Here is a 19,595-nt window from a genome sequence, read left to right as displayed (position 1 = left end):
GGGGATGACAATTTGTGCCTTGTAAGGCACAATTTATGTTCTTTGATGGGAACATAAAGAAATAAAATCCATAAAAAACAAAACAAAACATGCCAGGCCCTCTGGGTCTCACCAAGGGTTGTCCTTCTTAGCATTTCACCATGGTAAGTCGTAAGATTATTCCAGCCATCTTGCTCAAATGATTCTAGAAATTTCCCCTTGGACCCACCAGTTGACTGACTAGCTTGATTGAGTCTGTGAATAAATGCCTTAGTGCATCTAGAACACTTTTTTGGGTGGGGAAGCATCTTTGTCTCGCAAATATGAATTTGATTTTTAGGAACAGCTTACATTCTTACTGTTGGGTTTGGTGCATTAGGGCAAGCAGCCCCTCTGGGTGGCAATTTTGGAGGTGAGGAGTAGGAGGCAAGAGCGGAGAACGGGAATCTTCCCAGTACCCTGGGCAGGGTTGGGGTTTATCTAAATCCCCCCCAGGGTACTTGCTTTGTTAAGCTGGGTTCTTCTGGGTGTGCAGGCACTTTGTGTCTGCCTCAACAGTAAGGCAATTTGCTTATTTTATCCTCATGTGACAGTTGGTGGGAGGTGAGCACCTGAATTCTTGTGTGACAAGCTGGGGAACTGATGAAGAGACACTGTGACTGTCTGTCTGGAATCTTGTAACCAGGGTTGTGCCCAGGGCACTGGCGTCCTGTCAGCTCTATCTAGTGAACCAGTGACCAGCTAATGAGCAGGAATACTTTGGGATGCACACAATTGGAGTCAGTTTCACTGCTGTGATTCAAGCACCTCCCAGGTGTGAAAGGCCAGGTGAGGCGCTTTAGGAGTGTCGAGATGAAAGAGACTGCTTTCGTCTTCAGGATGTTCCAGTATAGTTGGGGAAGGACAGATACATGGCCAACTACATGACAAGGTAGACTATAAGTACAAAGGCGGTCTCGATGGGGGCGTTCAGTAAAGGCTTCACAGAGAGTTGGTGTTTGGCTGGACCATGGAGGCTGGTGGCTGATAGTGTGAAGCCAACATTCACAGAGCCCCTGCCGGGTGCCAGGCTTTGTGAAGGGGGCTTTATAGAGATGTAGTTTTCAATCCAGTGCGTTAGGTGTCATTGTCATTTGCATATGACAAATCTGACAGACTGTCCAAAGTCTTGCAGCCGGTAAGCATTGTAGCTTGGATCTGACCCTAAAAGCAGTGTTGTGGGAAGAATTCCACCTCATGAGGTTACAGGGTGGAGACGGAGGTTCCTGGCAGTGGGGAGGGCAGAGCCAAATGGTGGTGACCAGGGGGAATAGCACCAAGTGGTTGTTTGCCTGGCGCCTGGAATAGTTGCAAGGTAGCAGCGGGCAGGAAGGCTGGAAGAGTGGACAATCCTATGGGGAATGAGGAGGTCTCTGAATGCCAGGCTGAGAGGTCTGGAGTTACGTTTGGAGTTACTGAGTTTTTGAACAGAGTAGGCTAATGCTGGCTGAGCTGGAAGACCCTGGATCTGGCGGCAGAGGCTGTGAGGCCAAATGCCCAGTAGTTCTGAGAAGTATGTAGGGGCTGACCAGGGTCCTCCCCAAAAGAGGGGATGGGGTGGATAGGCACGGCCTTGGAGGCTGAATCTATAGAACTCGGCACCTGATGGGATATGGAGGTGTGTGGAAGGACAAAACTATTAAGTTTGAACCCAGGCGACATTGCAGAGCAGCTGGGAAGATGTTGCTGGTTCTGGGAAAAGATGCAGGTATGGTTTGGGCCTCATTGAGTGGAGGAATGGCCGGGACGGAGACTTGAAGTTTGTAGGAGCCTCCAGGCCAGAGGTGAGGTTTGGTGAGGTGCCGGCAAGCAGCAGCTTTGAAGAGACATGGGAGCAGGTGGCTCTGTTGTTTTTCCCTGCCCAGCACCCATTCCCTCTTCTGGTAACTGCGCCTCCATTTTTCTCGGGGACCACTCCTCCCTCATATTCAGTCCATGAGGTTGGGTGGTAGTGACTTCTCATTGGCTCTGTTGGTGAGCATGTGACCCAACCCTGGCCAATCAGAGCACTGCTTCTCTCTCTACCTCAGGGACCAGAGATAAGGCTGTGATTCACGGTCCAGAAAGGGCTACCCTTCTGTCGCTGGGGTTGCCGAGCTGGTGGAAGGGAAGGCTGAAGCTGCTGGTGGCTGTTGCCACAGGCTGCCTGAGAATAAAGCCAACCTGAGAGGGAGAGAGAGAGAGAGATTGATTCCTCATCACATTTATTGGATGTTGGTCTCCAGCCATCCTGGGAGCCAGATGTATACCCTAGGCTTCCTGTTTGGGTGACCCATGACTTGACACTAACAGTCAAAGGGTCCTGACTCACTCAGAGTTAGAAGCCATGTGTTTAGGGGATACCTAACCCTAGAAGGCATGGCCAGAGGGATGGAGCATGGGTCAGGAGGATCCTCTGAGTCAAGGAAGGCTGGGTGAACATTTGTCCCAGGCTTTGCCTAAGCATAGGGGCAGGTGCATTTGATGTTTGCCACAAACAATACAGTCTCCCACCTGACTGCCCTTATGGGACTCCAGTTGTAGAAAAAAAAAAAATCAGGAAACAAGTAAACAAACATGCTGGTCACCATGGAAATGTGAACCCAAGGTGTTGGGAACAATAGCTGTGTGTGAGTCGGGAAGTGGATTTGTCTACACAGACATTGGTTTGATCCCAAATCTGTTTCCTTGTGGGAGCCTGGAAATGTCCATAAACTCATTATATAGCAAGCTCTTCCCTGGAGAGGGTAACATCTCCGATAAGCCTTTGTTTTATCATCATTAAAATAGCTATAAACTTAATACAGTGCTTATGCCTGCCAGGGCCCTCCTTACAACTGCCTTCTGAGGTAGATACTCTTTTTAATCCCGGTTCCACAGGTGAGGCTCACAGAGATTTCTCAACTTGTCCAAGGTCACAGCTATTAATGGAAAAGTTGGGATTTGAACCCAGGTCCCAGGGTCTGTTCCCTTTCAATCACCATGTTCCACTATCCCACCTTGGTGTTGAAAAAAATATTAATAAAAGTAGCTAATACTTTGCATGTCTTATTTCCTTGAGTCCCTACCACAAATCTATGAGGTAGGTACAGCTGGTTAACCCCATTTTATAAATGAGGAAACTGAGGCACAGACCATTTAGGAATCCTAGCCATGTCCCACAGTCAGTAGGAGGCAGAAATATATTTTGAGGTTGCTTTTTTCAGATGGATTTGAAATGCTAGTATGCCTTAAATTTAATTTGGAAGCCCAGGATGGGTGATAACTATTTCCTAAATCTGGCTTTCATCGATTGTGATGTTCTTCATTTATTTAAAGAAATAAATCAGGAGAACGAACATTGTGGACAGAGAATAATAGTGACTTGATTTGTCTCTTATCGTTGGAAAACCATATCCTGGGATTCACTAATCTGTAACTAGTTGGAAAATGTTAAAGCAAAAGAGTAAGGTTTAAAAACAAAATCACACCATTAAGTCTATGTAAGTTAGTTCCTCGGTGAAGAAAAAACCCAATGTACTACTGTTTGTGGGCCAGCTAGACGTGTTACAAATGCTGTGGAGTAGGAGTATGTGACAATTTTTTTTTTTTATTGAGGGCCCATTAGAAGACACACTCGGGCTGCTTAAACTCCCCCAAACTCGTGAATTGGTTCAATAACAAAACGTATGAATCATTTTAATATGAAGGTGCAAGGACATCTGCTTGAGTAATTTCTGACACTTTTTTTTTTCTTTTTGAAAATGTGTTATATTTAGGACTTACTGTTAGAAATAAAAGTGGATTTGGGGAGGCCAGGGCCTGTGCCTACTTATTGTTCTTTGTTGTGTACCTGTATACAGAAGGTGCTCAATAAATACTTTTGGGATGAATTATGAACCCAGGAGCACCAGGAAGCTCCTGAGGCTGGCTGTTGGCCAAAGGCTGATGAACAATTTCGGTCCTTCCGGGGATCCTATTAAGATTGTGCTATTGTTACCTCCATTTCACAGATGAGGAAATTGAAGCTTAAAGAGGATAAATAACTTCCCAGCATTCTGTGTCTTCTCAGTTGTTTAAACCAAGCAAGCGAAGATGATTCTTACACGCACTTTTCTGCTCTGTTGGGTCTAGGGCCCACTCCCCTGCTTTGAGTTTGGGAAGGAAGGTATAGGCCTTTGTTTTGTAGGATTATTTATTTGAGTTACTGGTTTCTGCTCCATCACAGGGGCCTGCAAGCTAGTTAAGGGCTTTATTCTCAGTGTATCTTGTATATTTTTATTGAGAAAAGGCCGCCACCCATCACATCTCTTATAGATCTGTTTCAGCAAAACTGGCTGTAAAGTGAATTTCTGTAAAGTGAACTTGAGTAAAGTGAATTACACAAGAGTGAATCCTAGTTCCTGATTGTTTCCTTCCTAAAAAATAAGATCATTCCCAGAAAGTGTCCCAGAAGGCCACAGCCTCCAGAGGAGCTGGGCTTTGAGGAGTAGGGGTTTGGGATCTGCCTTTGGCCACATGCCCATCCCCATGCCAGGCTCTCCCCTACTGCATAGGCCGTGGGTGCCGCTCTCGGTATTGTGTTCTTTTATGCAGATGGTCCAGTGCCCAGTAGTGCTGGGGCCCAGGTTGTAGCAGGGGCTATTTATCATTTAGTCCAGGGGTTGCAAACTGTTCAGCTCACACACTATTTTAAAAATCAGAGTATTTCACATAACATTCCTGACTTAAGACTTCTCTTAGAAAACTGGAAGTTCTGGCAATATGAAATAAGAGTTTTTACATAGCAACATCTGTTGAGGGCTGCTTCTACTGGCAGAACTTAGAAGTTCTGTGTCGAGAAGCAAGAATAACTGCAATCCTGCAGCCTGTGGAACAAAAACCACATTCACAGAAAGATAGACAAGATGAAAAGGCACAGGGCTATGTACCAGATGAAGGAACAAGATAAAACCCCAGAAAAACAGATAAATGAAGTGGAGATAGGCAACCTTCCAGAAAAAGAATTCAGAATAATGATAGTGAACATGATCCAGGACCTCGGAAAAAGAATGGAGGCAAAGATCGAGAAGATGCAAGAAGCGTTTAACAAAGACCTAGAAGAATTAAAGAACAAACAGAGATGAGCAATACAATAACTGAAATGAAAACTACACCAGAAGGAATCAATAGCAGAATAGCTGAGGCAGAAGAACGGGTTAGTGACCTGGAAGACAGAATGGTGGAATTCACTGCTGTGGAACAGAATAAAGAAAAAAGAATGAAAAGAAATGAAGACAGCCTAAGAGACCTCTGGGACAACATTAAACGCAACAACATTCTCATGATAGGGGTCCCAGAAGGAGAAGAGAGAGAGAAAGGACCCGAGAAAATATTTGAAGAGATTATAGTTGAAAACTTCCCCAACATGGGAAAGGAAATAGCCACCCAAGTCCACGAAGCGCAGAGAGTCCCATACAGGATAAACCCAAGGAAAAAAACGCCACGACACATAGTAATCAAACTGACAAAAATTAAAGACAAAGAAAAATTATTGAAAGCAGCAAGGGAAAAATGACAAATAACATGCAAGGGAACTCCCATAAGGTTAACAGCTGATTTCTCAGCAGAAATTCTACAAGCCAGAAGGGAGTGGCATGATATACTTAAAGTGATGAAAGGGAAGAAACTACAACCAAGATTACTCTACTGGGCAAGGATCTCATTCAGATTCGATGGAGAAATCAAAAGCTTTACAGACAAGCCAAAGCTAAAAGAATTCAGCACCACCAAAACAGCTCTACAACAAATGCTGAAGGAACTTCTCTAAGTGGGAAACACAAGAGAAGAAAAGGACCTACAAAAAGAAACCCAAAACAATTAAGAAAATGGTCATAGGAACATACATATCAATAATTACCTAAAACGTGAATGGATTAAATGCTCCAACCAAAAGACACAGGCCTGTGGAATGGATACAAAAGCAAGACCCATCTATATGCTGTCTACAAGAGACCCACTTCAGACCTAGGGACACATACAGACTGAAAGTGAGGGGATGGAAAAAGATATTCCATGCAAATGGAAATCAAAAGAAAGCTGGAGTAGCAATACTCATATCAGATAAAATAGACTTTAAAATAAAGAATGTTACAAGAGACAAGGAAGGACATTACATAATGATCAAGGGATCAATCCAAGAAGAAGATATAACAATTATAAATATATATGCACATAACATAGGAGCACCTCAATACAAAAGGCAACTGCTAACAGCTATAAAAGAGGAAATCAACAGTAACACAATTCTAGTGGGGGACTTTAACACCTCACTTACACCCATGGACAGATCATCCAAAATGAAAATAAATAAGGAAACAGAAGCTTTAAATGATACAATAGACCAGATAGATTTAATTGATATTTATAGGACATTCCATCCAGAAACAGCAGATTACACTTTCTTCTCAAGTGCGCACAGAACATTCTCCAGGATAGATCACATCTTGGGTCACAAATCAAGCCTCAGTAAATTTAAGAAAATTGAAATCATATCAAGCATCTTTTCTGACCACAATGCTATGAGATTAGAAATGAATTACTGGGAAAGAACCGTAAAAAACACAAACACATGGAGGCTAAACAGTACGTTACTAAATAACCAAGAGATCATTGAAGAAATCAAAGAGGAAATCAAAAAATACCTAGGGACAAATGACAATGAAAACACGGCAATCCAAAACCTATGGGAGGCAGCAAAAGCAGTTAAAGAGGGAAGTTTATAGCTATACAAGCCTACCTCAGGAAACAAGAAAAATCTCAAATAAACAATCTACCTTACACCTAAAGGAACTAGAGAAAGAAGAACACACAAAACCCAAAGTTAGCAGAAGGAAAGATATCATAAAGATCAGAGCAGAAATAAATGAAATAGAAACAAAGAAAACAATAGCAAGGATCAATAAAACTAAAAGCTGGTTCTTTGAGAAGATAAACAAAATAGATAAACCATTAGCCAGACTCGTCAAGAAAAAGAGGGAGAGGACTCAAATCTATAAAATTAGAAACGAAAAAGGACAAGTTACAACAGACACTGCAGAAATACAAAGCATCCTAAGAGACTACTACAAGCAACTCTATGCCAATAAAATGGACAACCTGGAAGAAATGGACAAATTCTTAGAAAGGTATAACCGCCAAGACTGAACCAGGAAGAAATAGAAAATATGAAGAAAGCAATTACAAGTAATGAAATTGAAACTGTGATTAAAAATCTTGAACAAACAAAAGTCCAGGAACAGATGGCTTCACAGGTGAATTCTATCAAACACTGATAGAAGAGCTAACACCCATCATTCTCAAACTCTTCCAAAAATTGCAGAGGAAGGAACACTCCCAAACTCATCTATGAGGCCACCATCACCCTGATACCAAAACCGGACAAAGATACTACAAAAAAAGAAAATTACAGACCAATATCACTGATGAATATAGATGCAAAAATCCTCAACAAAATACTAGCAAACAGAATCCAGCAACACATTAAAAGGATCATACACCATGATCAAGTGGGATTTATCCCAGGGATGCAAGGATTCTTCAATATACATAAATCAATCAATGTGATACACCATATTAACAAATTGAAGAATAACAACCATATGATCATCTCAATAGATGCAGAAAAAGCTTTTGACAAAATTCAACACCCATTTATGATAAAAACTCTCTAGAAAGTGGGCATAGAGGGAACCTACCTCAACATAATAAAGGCCATATATGACAAACCCACAGCAAACATCATTCTCAATGGTGAAAACCTGAAAGCATTTCCTCTAAGATCAGGAACAAGACAAGGATGTCCACTCTCACCACTATTATTCAACATAGTTTTGGAAGTCCTAGCCACGGCAATCAGAGAAGAAAAAGAAATACAAGGAATACAAATTGGAAAAGAAGAAGTAAAACTGTCACTGTTTGCAGATGACATGATACTATACATAGAGAAACCCAAAGATGCCACCAGAAAACTACTAGAGCTAATCAATGAATTTGGTAAAGTTGCAGGATACAAAATTAATGCACAGAAATCTCTTGCATTCCTATACACTAATGATGAAAAATCTGAAAAAGTAATTAAGGAAACACTCCCATTTACCATTGCAACAAAAAGAATAAAATACCTAGGAATAAACCTACCTAGGGAGACAAAAGACCTGTATGCAGAAAACTATAAGACACTGATGAAAGAAATTAAAGATGATACATACAGATGGAGAGATATACCATGTTCTTGGATTGGAAGAATCAATATTGTGAAAATGACTATACTACCCAAAGCAATCTACAGATTCAATGCAATCCCTATCAAATTACCAATGGCATTTTTTATGGAGCTAGAACAAATCATCTTAAAATTTGTATGGAGACACAAAAGACCCCGAATAGACAAAGCAGTCGTGAGGGAAAAAAAGGGAGCTGGAGGAATCAGACTATACTACAAAGCTACAGTAATCAAGACAATATGGTACTGGCACAAAAACAGAAACATAGATCAATGGAACAAGATAGAAAGCCCAGAGATAAACCCATGCACCTATGGTCAACTAATCTATGACAAAGGAGGCAAGGATATGCAATGGAGAAAAGACAGTCTCTTCAATAAGTGGTGCTGGGAAAACTGGACAGTTACGTGTAAAAGAATGAAATTAGAACACTCCCTAACACCATACACAAAAATAAACTCAAAATGGATTAGAGACCTAAATGTAAGACCAGACACTATAAAACTCTTAGAGGAAAACATAGGAAGAACACTCTTTGACATAAATCACAGCAAGACTTTTTTTGATCCACCTCCTAGAGTAATGGAAATAAAAACAAAAATAAACAAATGGGACCTAATGAAACTTCAAAGCTTTTGCATAGCAAAAGAAACCATAAACAAGACCAAAAGACAACCCTCAGAATGGGAGAAAATATTTGCAAATGAATCAACGGACAAAGGATTAATCTCCAAAATATATAAACAGCTCATGCAGCTCAATATTAAAAAAACAAACAACCCAATCCAAAAATGGGCAGAAGACCTAAATAGACATTTCTCCTAAGAAAACATACAGATGGCCAAGAAGCACATGAAAAGCTGCTCAACATCACTAATTATTAGAGAAATGCAAATCAAAACTACAATGAGGTATCACCTCACACCAGTTAGAATAGGCATTATCAGAAAATCTACGAACAACAAATGCTGGAGAGGGTGTGGAGAAAAGGGAACCCTCTTGCACTGTTGGTGGGAATGTAAATTGATATAGCCACTATGGAGAACAGTATGGAAGTTCCTTAAAAAACTAAAAATTGAATTACCACATGATCCAGCAATCCCACTACTGGGCATATACCCAGAGAAAACCATAATTCAAAAAGACATATGCACTGCAGTGTTCATTGCAGGACTATTTACAATAGCCAGGTCATGGAAACAACCTACATCCCCACTGACAGACGAATGGATAAAGAAGATGTGGTACATATATAGAATGGAATATTACTCAGCTATAAAAAGGAACGAAATTGGGTCATTTGTAGAGACGTGGATGCATCTAGAGACTGTCATACAGAGTGAAGTAAGTCAGAAAGAGAAAAACAAATATCGTATGTTAGCGCCTGTATGTGGAACCTAGAAAAATGGTACAGATGAACCGGTTTGCAGGGCAGAAATTGAGACACAGATGTAGAGAACAAACGTATGGACACCAAGGGGGGAAAGCGGTGGGGGGGTGGGGGTGGTGGTGTGATGAATTGGGCGATTGGGATTGACCTGTATACACTGATGTGTATAAAATTGATGACTAATAAGGACCTGCTGTATAAAAAAATAAATAAAATAAAATTCAAAAATTCAAAAAAAACCCTGGAAGTTTTGGAAATATGAAATAAGAGTTTTTACGTAGCAACATCTGTCTACAGTTGCATATTGGTTGTCTATTCTGGGGCAAGGTTTCAGGCTCTACATTTCACCGCAGACCCCACTATTCCCTCTTGCCTCATACCAAGTCCCCTCTACTCAATTATGTCACCTGACCAACCCCGGGTTTGGGGCCCCTGTCCTTTTCCATAATATATTTGCCTTGAAAACTTTAAGTTATATAATAAAAACAAGTTCTCGTTTTTTTAAAAAAAAGCAGTTTTGCAGGCACAGGGTTTACTTAAAACATAATTTCAGCAGGCACAGATATTGTTCATTTAATGCTGAGAACTGGCGAGAACCCTGTATGAATACTTAGCAGTTGGAATGTGTTGGAGTGAAGGCCATGGCAGGCATTATCTGGAGTCTCCCGTATACTGAATGGAAGGGCTTCCTTCAAGGAAACAGAAAGTAACACACAAAGCTAAGTGACAGCAGCAGTGTTCAAGGGGAAGACCCTTAAACTTCTGGGATACTGAAGGAGGTGGGGAGCCAGGGAAGGCAGCTGGAGGGGGAGAGACCCTCCCATCAGCTTCCCCCACTCCCCATGGGAACCTTCCACGACAAAGGAAATGGAAGCAAGTGAGCTGGGAAATACCCAAGCTGAAGCTCCAAGGATGCTGTTTACAAGTTCTTACAGGAAAGACTATTATGGGCGAGCTCTTAATGGGTTGTCTGTCTGTCAAGGGAAGAGAGGCTGGGGTGGGGGAGGGCTGGAGTTAAGATGGAAATGGCTCAAGCACTGAATCTTGCATTTCCTGTCTTTCCATTTACAATCTGCCTGGGGATTAAAAGGCCAGGAGGGGAGCCTGCTGAGCTGGGGAGGAAGGGGGATCTCTGCGTGTGTGTGTGTGTGTGTGTGTGTGTGTGTGTGTTTCTTTTTCGTGTCCTATTTTCTGGGTGAAGAGAGGGCTTTCTGGCCTGCAGAGGAGAGGATACCCCTTATAGTGGATGGAGGCTGCCCAGATGACAGGCTGGAAGATCAGATGTTATTGCTTTCCTGGGTGGAGTGTGGTCTGGAACGAGGGGTGCCTAGCCCTGAAGATCACAGTTAAACTTTGGACTAGCTCACCCTGGGGAGGTGGCACGATTTCCTCTGAAGTTTTAAAAAAGAGGGCAGAGATTCGATTCCATCTGGAATGATGGGTGTGGCCATGCCTGGCGGCTGGGATGGACACAATGATCTTCCCAGCCCTCTTTGTTCTGGGACTAGACACCCGACTCCTCACCGCCTGAGAAAATTCGGGGACTACAAAGGTTTAGTCTCAGCACATTAGAATTACTGCTAGAAAATAAAGATCCTTAAAGCTGGATCCTTTGGCTTCTTGGGCAGCAAACAGAGAAACACCTCCCTTCTGTTAGACACTCAAGCTCCAGTGTCACAGAGCAGAGTGAAGAGAATCCTCTTCTTTATTTAAAAGTGGACTGCGCATGCCGCGGAGCAACTGGGCCCGTGAGCCACAACTACTGAGCCTGCGCGTCTGGAGCCTGTGCTCCGCAACAAGAGAGGCCGCGATAGTGAGAGGCCCGCGCACCGCCATGAAGAGTGGCACCCGCTTGCCACAACTGGAGAAAGCCCTCGCACAGAAACGAAGACCCAACACAGCCATAAATAAATAAACTAAAAAAAAAAAAAAGGTTAAAAGTGCACTGCGTGGCTGTTGACTATTCCAGGGCCCGACATTAAATAACCGAACGCAGTTTGCTGTCTGGAAGTGCTTCGCCACGTTCTCCTGGGCCCCGTGGAGAAGTGGTGACCCCCGCAAAGAAGGGTGATCATATGGCCAGTGTTAGGGTTCATAGTGTCCCCTTTCATTCTTAAAAGGGTCCCTGTTTGGACAGTAAGTTACATAGTCACTTTACCGTGAAAGAGCAGAAGACACTCAGTAGAAAACTTTGGGGAGGCAGTGTTGAAACCAAGCCATTTGAAAAACATGATTTTCCACTTAAAAATATATATAGGGCTTCCCTGGTGGCACAGTGGTTGAGAATCTGCCTGCCAATGCAGGGGACACGGGTTCGAGTCCTGGTCTGGGAAGATCCCACATGCCGTGGAGAAACTAGGCCCGTGAGCCACAACTACTGAGCCTGCGCGTCTGGAGCCTGTGCTCCTCAACAAGAGAGGCCGTGATAGTGAGAGGCCCGCGCACCGCGATGAAGAGTGGCCCCCACTTGCCGCAACTAGAGAAAGCCCTCGCACAGAAACGAAGACCCAACACAGCCATAAATAAATAAATAAATAAAACATTAAAAAAAAAAATTAAAAAAAAAAATATATATAGGGCTTCCCTGGTGGCGCAGTGGTTAAGAATCCGCCTGCCAGTGCAGGGGACACGGGTTCGGGCCCTGGTCCGGGGAGATCCCACATGCCGTGGAGCAGCTCAGCCCACACGCCACAACTACTGAGCCTGTGCTCTAGAGCCTGTGAGCCACAACTACTGAGCCCGTGTGCCTAGAGCCTGTGCTCCACAACAAGAGAAGCCACCCGATGAGAAGCCCGCGCACCGCAACGAAGAGTAGCCCCGCTTGCCGCAACTAGAGGAAGCCTGCGCGCAGCAACGAAGACCCAACACTGCCCAAAAACAAACAAACAAACAAAAATATATATATATATTTCTTTTTTGTAATCTAAATGACGTCTCCAACCTTCAGAGCCTGACTTCTTGCTCGAAAGAGAGGAAGGAAGTTTTGTTACTGAGAAAGCTCATTAACTAAAACCAAACAGAAAAACAAACAAACAAACAAAAAACAAAAAACCCCAAGGAGAATGAAGTAAAAGAACCCGGAGCTTCCTCATCAGAGGCCCGAACCATGCAGGGGCTGCGGGGGCTGAAAGGGGGCTTGTAGCAGCCTTCTGTCCACGTGGGCAGACCCCTCGGAAGCAGGGCCTTCTGTCCACGTGGGCAGACCCCTCGGAAGCAGGGTTTTGAAAGGAAAGAGGATGCAGAGAGGTTCATGACTTGATGCTGGCCAGCTAGAACATCCAGGATGCAGATGCCCAGGCCACAGGGCCCTGAGGTCAGAGGGAGCAGGCTGGTGCCAGACTCTCAGTCCTTTGCTGGGGCCACTGGTCCATCTGTGAGCATGGTTGATTGCAAGAGTGTGGGTTAGGGGTTGAAAAACATCTGGGCTCTAGTCACTTCTGTTAAAAGATAAACTGAGGGATATTAAAAATTTTAAGGGGACTTCCCTTTTGGCGCAGTGGATGAGACTCCGCGCTCCCAATGCAGGGGGCCGGGGTTCGATCCCTGGTCAGGGAACTAGATCCCACGTGCATGCCGCAAGTAAGAGTTCTCATGCCACAGCTGAGGAGCCTGCCTGCCGCAACTAAGACCCGGTGCAACCAAATAAATAAATAAATATTAAAAAAAAATTTTTTTAAGGGTTTACTGGAGCAAAAATCAGTTCCCATCGGGCAGTGCCAAACCAGAAGCAGTTAGGAGTGTTCCACTGACTGGGGGGTAGGGGGACTTACATAGAGAAACTGCGAAAGCAAAGAAAGGAAATTATTCAGTTGACTGAAGCTTAAAGCCCAGTTGGCTCTTTGTGATTGGTTGTCCTTAGCCTTTTAATTTCATAACCTCGAGGCACTTACAGGCTTAGATTTTGTTTGGCTTGTGTAGGCTGCCTCAGCCTAACCACCTCCTTCTTTAATTAATGCAACACCAAAAAAAACAAAAGGGACTTCCCTGGAGGTCCAGTGGTTAGGACTCTGCACTTCGACTGCAGGGGGCACAGGTTCGATCCCTGGTCAGGGAAATAAGATCCCGCATGACGCGCAGCGTGGCCAAAAAAAAAAAAAATTAATGCAGCACTTCCTAGGCGGGGTGACCTATAGCAAATCATTCTCTTGGTTTCCTCACCTATAAACTAGGGATGGTACCACCACCTATTTCCAGGGCTTCTGTGAGAACAAATGGAGGAGGGCAAAGCTGGGCTGGGCCATGCCAACGTGAGGGGTTGGCCTGTGGTCCGTTTGTGGTCACAAGGAGGGCTCTTTCCTGTGGGCAAAAGGGAGTAGTAACCCTTGAGCAACTTCGGGTCAGGGACACGTGACAGATGGCCTACAGTGCACTCTCTTCCCAGCCCTGTCAGCAGCTGACAGATCCAATGAGGCTTTGCCAAAATGTAGCTTTTCCTAACACGGGTCTTTCTTCAAATTCTGTCCTACACTGCTGACCACAAACTTCTCTGGGAACGTCTTTTGCCAGAATGAAGCTGGCGTAACTGTAGACAGAGGCAGTGTTATATATATATGATCGTGAAAAATGGTGTAGTGACTGGCACTTAGGATATATTCATTCATTCATTTAATTTACCCACCCAAAAAACAGGCACTGAGCCCTGCTCTGGTCCCAGGCACTGGGGCGACTGGGGTAGCCTGGCAGACATGGTCTCTGCCTTGATCTGGAACTTGCCTCCTTGAGGGAAAAGCTTGCAAATAACACAAGTAACTTAACCCTCTGTTAAAGAAAAAAATTAAGACTAAGAGAGCAAAGATTGAGCACTAAGTGGGAAAGTTTTACTGCTTAGTGGGGAATCCAACAGCGTGGAGTCTTGGATGTGGGGGATGAGGTCTAGGCAGGGGAAGGGTTGCTGTCGGGCTTTCATAGCTAAACACCCACAGGCTGTAACTCATTGACACTAGGAAGATAGTCTCGCTAGCACTGGTGCCCAGGCAATGCCTGGGCTTGTTGGTTAGGTGGGCACCTGGCTGATCGGAGGTGGTCTCCTGCATGACAAGGGCTGCCTATGGCATCATGGTACCCTGCCGGTTGTGTCTTGTGCCGTGTGCAAGATTTGCCGAATCTGGGTTATGGCACCCGGTGGGGTCTGTGTTGTAGCAGTAGGCTGGGTAGCCAGGTCAGGTTTGTCCCATCTAATGGGTTATATACCCATTAAAGGTGAAAATTATTAAGATAATGCAGAAACATGGAAAATAATCTGTGAACTCTTAACTGCAAGGAGTAGAATGTGAAAAGATCACAACTCCAGTACTCAGAAATCCTTGGGTAGCAAGTGACAGAAATGCAAATCTAACTAGCTTAAACAAAAATGAGAATTTGTGGCCTCATGTGTCTGGGAATCTAGGGTATTGTTGGATTTCTGGGTCCAGGATTCAAACGATGTCCCTGGGGTTCTTTCTGTCCCTCGCAGCTCTGCTGGTCTCTCCTCCACTTCATTCTTGGCTGCTCAGGGGGTCCCACAGCAGCCCTCTTAGCAACCCCAGTGCAAAGAGAGCATCTTTTCGGAAAACCAGCCGGAAAGTCCTGGAAAATACACTTTTTGGTAGCACGATATCTCTTGCCTGCCTGATGCCTGGAGTGGAGGGAAGGAATGATGGCAGGGGGTCAGGATGAATGGCTGTTGGAGAAGGGGAGGAAGGAGGGCCACAAAGTGAAAACCACGACTGTCCACCCCAACTGTGTAAGAATAGGCACCTCCTGGTAGTGCCAGAGACTCCTCAGTAACTTATAGGCCTGGGTGGTAGGAGCTTGGGTTTTAAAGTTGTTTCCAGCCACAAAAATCAGTGTTTAAAGAGAATAGTCTGACTCAGAATTGTCCTTCCTGTTACATTATGATTGGGGCCAAAATAGACATTTGTGTTTAAGCCTTGATCCTATATACCAGGGTTTAGCAAACCTTTTCTGAAAAGGGCAGATAGTAAATATTTTAGGCTTGTGGCCTGGGTGGCCTCTGTGGTACTACTGAACTTGACCATGGTAGGTTGAAAGCAGCCATAGCCTATACCTAAACAAATGGACGTGGGCCACATTTGGCCCACAGGCGTTATCTTGCTGACTCCTGATATAGATGTTTGAAAATCTTGTATTCAAATAGGCCATAAAACACTGCTCTAAAGTAAACTGTATGTTTGCAAACCACATATCTGATAAGGGATTAATATCCCCCCAAAATAAGGGACTCCTAGAACCCAATAGCAAAAACCCAAATAACCCAATTAAAAAAAAGGCAAAGGACTTGAATAGACATTTCTCCAAAGAAGACATACAAATGGCTGACAGGTATATGAAAAGATACTCAACATCTCTAATCATCAGGGGACTGCAAATCAGAGTCACAGTGAGATAATACTTCACACCCGTTAGGATGGCCGTTATCAAAAAACAAAAAATAAAAAGTGTTGGCAAGGATGTGGAGAAATTGGAACCCCTGTGCCCTGTTGATGGGAATGTAAAACTGTGCAGCTGCTGTTGGGAAACAGTATGGAGGGTCCTCAAAAAATTAAAAATAGAACTACCATATGATAGCAATTCCACTTCTGGGTATTTATCAAAAAGAATTGAAATCAGGATCTCAAAGAGCTGTTTGCACACCCATGTTCATTGCAACATTATTCACGATAGCGAAGAGATGGAAACAACCTAAATGTCCTTTGACAGATGAATGGATTAAGAAAATGTGGTGCGTGCGCACACACACACACACACACACACACACACACACACACACACACACAATGGTATATTATTCAGCCTTAAAAAAGAAGGAAATCCTGCCACATGCGACAGACAACATGCATGAATCTTGAGAATGTTATGCTAAGTGAAATAAGCCTTTCACAGAAGGACAAACACTGTATGATTCCACTTATATGAGGAAGCTGAAATAGTCAAACTGATAGAAGCAGAAAGTGGAATGGTTACCAGGAGCTGGAGGGAGGAGGGCAATGCGGAGTTGCTGTTTAATAGGTATAGTGTTTCAGTTATGCAAGAAGAATAATTCTAGAGATCTGCTGTACACATCGTGCCTGTAGTTAACCATACTGTATCGTGCACTTAAAAGTGTAAGAGGGTAGGGACTTCCCTAGTGGTCCAGTGGCTAAGACTCTGAGCTCCCAATGCAGGGGGCCCGGGTTCGATCCCTGGTCAGGGAACTAGATCCCACATGCGGCAACTAAGAGTTCACATGCTGCAACTAAAGATCCCGCACGTGGCAACTAAGATCCTGTGTGCCGCAGCTAAGACCTGGCGCAGCCAAATTTAAAAAAAAATAAATAGTGCCACAATGAAGGTTGGGGTGAACGTGTCTTTTTTTTTTTTTAGAATTTTTTTTTTTAAATTAATTTATTTATTTTATTTATGGCTGTGTTGGGTCTTCGTTTCTCTGCGAGGGCTTTCTCTAGTTGTGGCAAGCGGGGGCCACTCTTCATCGCGGTGAGTGGACCTCTCACTATCGCGGCCTCTCTTGTTGTGGAGCACAGGCTCCAGACGCGCAGGCTCAGTAATTGTGGCTCACGGGGCCAGTTGCTCCGCGGCATGTGGGATCTTCCCAGACCAGGGCTCGAACCCCTGTCCCCTGCATTGGCAGGCAGACTCTCAACCACTGTGCCACCAGGAAAGCCCCGAATGTGTCTTTAAAAAAAAAAAAAAGTGTAAGAGGGTAAACGTCATAAAAAAAAAACACTATATATCTAAAGTAGATTGTATAACAGTTTATTTTCTGTTCCTAATGTGGTGGGAGAACATTTGGAAAGCATAATATTGATCCCATCACAGAAGCAAGGAATTAGAATTGCCCTGTTCAAAGGGGCAAGTGATGATCCATCACACATCAAGCAGCTGAGGAAATCAGTCACGGCCACGTCGGAGGAGATGACGTCTGAAGGCTGCAAGACGGCTGGCTGGGTTCAAATGCTGGCTAGGATAGCTTTGTCTTGCCAGTTTTAGCAATTCATACAGTTGTGTCACGGATTTGAGACTAGCATGCCATGCCTAGTTGAGGGTTAAAGCTCCCTCCTGGACCCTCCAAGCCAGGCGTTGCTCAGGATTAAAAACATTCATTGTTTGGTCAACAGAAGGCCCTCACAGCTCTGATGAGAATGTCACCTGCGAAGGAATGGGCTCCTCCCAGGTTTGCATTTTAGCACCATCAGACTCTGCTTCGGCAGCTGCTGTTTTAATGGGCACGGAGGGACTGGCTGAGGGCCTCGTGGGGGTCTGTTCCAGATGAGAAAAGTCTGGAGTCCTGGGGTCAGAGTGGGATCTTGGACCTTCTTACGTTCTGCAGATGTGATTGCATGGCGCGCAGAGGCAACCTGGAGTGCAGAGTCCGTGTGACCGTCCTGGGGTATCCACTCCTCGCCTCCTACCCAGGCCAGTGAAAGGCGGAAACTCTGAGAACATTCCATTTGAATAAGATGCGTTTAATAAGAGCAACGGAAAATGGTAAACCTGGCTTGGGGAAAGGGAATGTGCTCTTTCATGTAAAACAAACAAAAAATGTGACTGTGGGAAGCATCCAAAAAATAAGATGACCTGGAGGCTGGATTTAAAAATTGGCACTGGGGGAAATCTCATTTCCCCAGTCGATGACTCCCCCGTTAGCTCTGCTCATGCCAGTGGAGCAAACCAAAATAACTTCATAAATTAAAGTTTATGCAGGGAAGAAAGCTAGGCCTGGACTATCACACACCAGATGAAAACCTTGCCGGCTTTGTTTACAACCGACATCCTTGGTTTGAAGGTTAATGGTGTCTAGAGAAGGTTAGGTTGTACACATGTGCAATTAAAAAAATCACTATTGATAGAGAGAGACATACTGTGTTTACTTACTATAGTTTATGCCACCTTTGTTGGCTTGTTTGTTTTCCCTTCTGGAAAGAATGTCTTTGTCCTTCGGTAATTAATTATAACCAGCTTTTGTTTAGATCCAAGTACATGGAAACTGCTCAGAGAGCTCAAAGTATGTCAGTAGTAGTGCCCTGTAACTAGAACCTCAATTTTTTTTTTTCCTTTTATTATACAAGAAATAGAAGGATGCATTTGGGATGTAGAAGTTTCAAATTATAGAGCAGCATACATTCACAGGAGAGCTTAAAACTCCCCTCACTGCCACCAACCCGCCGCCCTCACTGCCCATGAGGTTTCCTGTTCTTTCTAGACCTGTTTCTTTATGTTCACTGTTTATATGTCCACCAATAAGTGCGTATTTATGTATACATAATATACACAATTACTTTTATTTTTAATACACGTATGGGGTCATGATGTATATATTGACGGACAACTTGCTTATTTCACTTCACGTGTCCAGATCTGCTGCTGGTCAGTCCATGTGTGCCTGACTTTTAATGCTGCAACACATCTCATAATATGCATGCGTAATTTACTGAACTATTTATATATCCTTCCTTTTGCTGTTCAATGAAGTAGTGAAGACATGACATCACGACTGCCTCCTGGAGCTAGACTGCCTGGCTTTGAAATGGGACTTCACTTGAAGGGTCGGGGGACAGGGGTGTATGACCCAGGGCGGGGTTGGCAAACTGCAGCCCTCTGGCCAAATCTACACTCCTCATGTTTTTGTATGGCTCATGAGGCAAGAATGATTTTCTTATTTTCAAATGGTTGAAAAAGAAAATCAAAAGATAAATGTTTCCTGAAATAGGAAAATTATATGAGATTCAAAATTCAGTGTCCATAAATAAAGTTTTGTTGGAATACAGCCATGCTCATGGCTGGTGTTTACTGTGTCTGGGGCTGCTTTCATGATGCAACAGCAGAGTTGAATAGTTGTGACAGCAACCATCTGGTCCACCTAAAATATTTACCATCTGGCCTCTTACTGAAAACATTTGTTGACCCCTGACCTAGGGCAAATTACTAAGCTCTCCATGTCTCCACTTTCTATACCGTAAAATAAAGAT

At 43.8% G+C, this 19,595-nt stretch overlaps 1 protein-coding gene and 1 non-coding gene across 3 annotated transcripts in view; both read left to right on the top strand.

The window, feature by feature from the left end:
- GRK5 (G protein-coupled receptor kinase 5) overlaps positions 1-19,595 on the top strand; it is a 216,236-nt gene that overhangs the window by 16,900 nt on the left and 179,741 nt on the right. The window lies entirely within an intron of this gene.
- On the top strand, positions 13,612-13,684 carry TRNAR-UCG (transfer RNA arginine (anticodon UCG)). The gene has a single exon. It is a non-coding gene; the product is annotated as a tRNA-Arg (tRNA).

The sequence above is a fragment of the Balaenoptera ricei genome, chromosome 16 (assembly GCF_028023285.1).
Source record: "Balaenoptera ricei isolate mBalRic1 chromosome 16, mBalRic1.hap2, whole genome shotgun sequence".
NCBI classification, from domain to species: Eukaryota; Metazoa; Chordata; class Mammalia; order Artiodactyla; family Balaenopteridae; genus Balaenoptera; species Balaenoptera ricei.
This window is presented reverse-complemented; position numbering and strand designations above follow the sequence as displayed.